The 3931-nt window shown below is 43.4% G+C and overlaps 1 pseudogene; it reads left to right on the forward strand.

Moving 5' to 3' along the window:
• Positions 1 to 853: 853 nt before the first annotated feature.
• LOC132225094 (SERPINE1 mRNA-binding protein 1-like) lies at positions 854 to 2128 on the forward strand (annotated as a pseudogene).
• Positions 2129 to 3931: the final 1803 nt, after the last annotated feature.

Raw genomic sequence — 3931 nt, forward strand, 5'->3', positions numbered from 1 at the left:
TTTTTATCTAACATAACAAAAATCTCTCTGAAAGAGTGACTTTTGGCTGATGACTGAGAGTGGAGGATTGGGAAAATCTTATCAGGGGTAAAGCTAGAAAAGTCAGTGATTCTAGAATATTTTCTTGTCAATGCACTTAGAAATCACCCTCCTCTCCCAGGCTTGGGTGAGTTGTTGATTTAGAAAAACCTGGAACTAGAAGAGATTACTATCAAAAGGGAATCATCCTTAATCAGAGATATTCAACATCTGAGTCAAAGTACTAAACCAGCATCCTCTTTGGTATTCAGGTTCCTTCTAATAGCAATTGAAGACATTTGACAATAATTCTAAATACCAGGTACTTAGCACTAAATATGTGTCCAGGCAATATTCTATTCCCAAACTATACACCAAGGCACTCCAGGATACCATAGCCAATTCATACGGGTATTGTAAGATATTTTTAATTTTTGAGGGTAACAACAGAGACATTTGTAGGATGTGATATAAACTATTAAATTTTTGTACACAATTACTTAATAAACAGAAGTGTTAAGTATTTCAGCTCAGGGGTGCTGCAAGGACAATTAGTGACACACTAAGGGCACAGCAAACTAAGAAACTTTGGGAATCTTTGCTATATGCATTATATGAATTATCTCAGACAGTCCTCAGACCTCATGGGGTAGGTCTTAATATTGTTTCCCTTTTATGGATAAAGAAACCAAAGCTTCAAGGTATCCAGCTAAGTGATGGCAAAGCAGAGGTAAGAACCTAGATGTGAATCTTGTGGGAAGAGCTGAAGCAGGCGCTCTTGGCTCAGCATGGCCCACTGCAATGCGCTGGAGGAATGCACCGCGGAGTCACCATCATGCCTGGGCATTTACAGGAAAGCTTCGGCTGCTGCATGGTCACCAACCCATTCAACCAGTTATTTGATGACAAATCAAACCCTTCGAGGCATTGAAAGCAGCAGAGAACAAGAACAAAGAAGCCGATGGGGGTAGGGGGACGGGGGGCTGTTTTGGGGGCCCTGGGGCCAGGAGCACAACTCAGCCACAGCCCAGACCAACTCCAATGCAGCAGGCAAACAGCTGTGTAAAGAGTCCCAGAAAGAACACAAGAACCCATTGCCTTCCAATGTAGGCATGGCTGACAAGAAAGAGGAGATGCAGCCATGCCTGTGGTGCTTAAGAAAGAAGGAATAACATGTGTTGGAAGAAAACGGGATCAACAACTTCAGGGTGAAGGGAAAAATAATTGATAGGAGACCACAATGGCGACCACCTCATGAAGGATGATTTGAAAAGTCACTTGAAGAAAAAGGTGAAGGAGGAGAATTTTAAGTTGATAGACCTATTGTTGACCGGCCTATCCGAGGCCGTGGTGGTCTTGGAAGAGATCGAGGACAAGGTGGACATGGAATGGGCCCAGGAGATGGATTTGATTCTCGTGGCAAACGTGAATTTAATAGGCATAGTGTAAGTGATAGATCTTTCTCACATTACAGTGGCCTGAAGCACGAGGACAAACATGGAGGTAGCGGATCTCACAACTGGGGAACTGTCAAAGATGAATTAACTGAGTTGGAGCAACCAAATGTGACCGAGGAAATACCTGAAGTTAAAGAACATCCAGTTGCAAACACTGAAAATAAGGAAAACAAAGCTGAAGAAGTAAAGGAAGAGGGTCCAAAAGAAATGACTTTGGATGAGTGGAAGGCTATTCAAAATAAGGACCAGGCAAAAGTAGAATTTAATATCCAAAAACCAAATGAAGGTACTAATAGTCAGTGGAAGAAGGGATTTGTTCTTCATAAGTCAAAGGGTAAAGAGGCTTACGCTGAAGATTCAGTTATGGACCATCATTTCAGAAATCCAGAAAATGATATAATGTCTCAGCTGGAGATCAATTTTGGAGACCTTGGCTGCCCAGGGCATGATGGCAAGGGAGGACAAGGTGGCCGTGGGTGTGCTGGACTGACAAGTCAAGTGCTTCTGCTCCTGATGTAGATGACCCAGAGGCATTCCCAGCTCTGGAATAACTAGCTGCCATAAGACAACCCTGGTTCCTTTGTGGACACTACTTCTCTGAGGTTTTGCATGCTTAAGGATCCCAACCGCCTAAGAAATTTAAAAAAAAAAAAGACTGTCATTCATACCATTCACACATACAGTCTGAATTTTATGTTTTGAAAATGAACTTCTCTCGTTACACAGAAGTAACAATACAGTAGTCAGTTTTGTATTTAGAAATGTATTGATAACAGGGATGTTTTCATAATTTTCAGAGATTATGCATTACTTCATGGATATTTTATATTGCTTCTTGCAAATATGCATTTCCAAACTTGAAATATAAGTGTGAACATGTGTACCAGTTAAAAAAAACCCTAGATATGGCAGATATTATAGACTGTGCTCTTAAACCATTTGCAACTAACTTCTTATAATTAGCTTTATCCACTGTCTTCCTTTCATATGTAACTGTGAAGAATGCCTTGATATGACAGTGAATGCCTTTGTGTTGTGAAAGTAGTGTTACCATTCTGGAAGTCCAGAATTTTATCTCTAAATCAACACATACACATAAGAAGCATATTTTACAAATATGAGGCATATGATGAAATTGGGACTGCCTTTAAGCTATTTGAACTTTTCAACTGCTTTTGAACTAATTATCAAGAGACCTCCCATGCTTCCTATAATTTAACCCTAAATGTTACTTATCCTGAATCACTAAGGTTCACTCTTATGTTATGGTGTGAGAAACAGTGTTCTCTGTCTCACTGGATATAAAAAAGAAGCATCAAGTCTCAGTTGCCACTGCTCCCTGAGGGAAACCAAATCAAAGACAAGGCCAACATACAGAGGAGGGTAGTCAAGAGAATCACAGATAAAAGGAGTAGTCATGACTGAACCATGATTAAAATCCCTCCTCAAGACTTTCCAATTATGTGAGCCAATAAGGTCCTGGTTTATTTCAATCAGTTTAAGTTGGATTTTCTGTGTTTTGCAACCAAAATTATTCTGAATAATAGTTACTCCCCTAAAACACCTAGCGCAATCTTTGGTATACTCATCCATAAAGCCCAATCCCAATGTCAGTTCCCTAAAAAAGTTGCTCTAAACCCCCAAACAGAATGTGTTTCTCTATCTGTTCATAGCTATTATATATAACTTTATAATCTAATCTAATAAAAGAGAAACATGCAAATTGACCACACCACCACTATGCCCCAAGCCATGCCCACCAGCCAGTCAGAGTGACTATATGAAAATTAACCCAACCAAGATGGTGGCTGGCAGCCATAGAGCTGGAGCAAGCAGGAGGCTTGGTTGCCCTGGCGATAGAGGAAGCCAAGCTTTCCGCCTGCCCTGGCTGGCTGTGGCCTCCGCTCAAGGCAACAAAGTTTCAATTATAGAAGATAAATAAATCCCAGATACCTGCTTCTAGCCAGCCTCCACTGGGAGCCTGGGTAGCTGGGGGCCTTGGCCAGCCTGCAAACAGCCATCAGCTCCTCACCCAGGCTGGCCAGGCACCCCAGGGGGGACCTCTACCCTGAAGAGGCTGTGGCCAGCCAGCAAACAGCCATTAGCCCCTCACCCAGACTGGCCAGGCACCCCAGCAGGACCCCCCCCCACCCTGAAGGGGCTGTGGCCAGCCTGAAAATGGCCCTCAGCCCCTCACCCAGGCTGGCCAGGCACCCCAGTGGGACCCCCTCCCTGATCCGGGATACCCTTCAAGGCAAACCAGCCAACACCCATCCATGCACCAGGCCTCTATCCTATATAATAAAAGGGTAATATGCAAACTGACCCTAACAGCAGAACGACTGGGAATGACTGGTCACTATGACACACACTGACCACCAGGGGGCAGACACTCAATGCAAGAGCTGCCCCCCTGGTGGTCAGTGCGCTCCCACAGGGGGAGCTCTGCTCTGCCA

This window comes from Myotis daubentonii, chromosome X (assembly GCF_963259705.1).
Source record: "Myotis daubentonii chromosome X, mMyoDau2.1, whole genome shotgun sequence".
Taxonomy (NCBI): Eukaryota; Metazoa; Chordata; class Mammalia; order Chiroptera; family Vespertilionidae; genus Myotis; species Myotis daubentonii.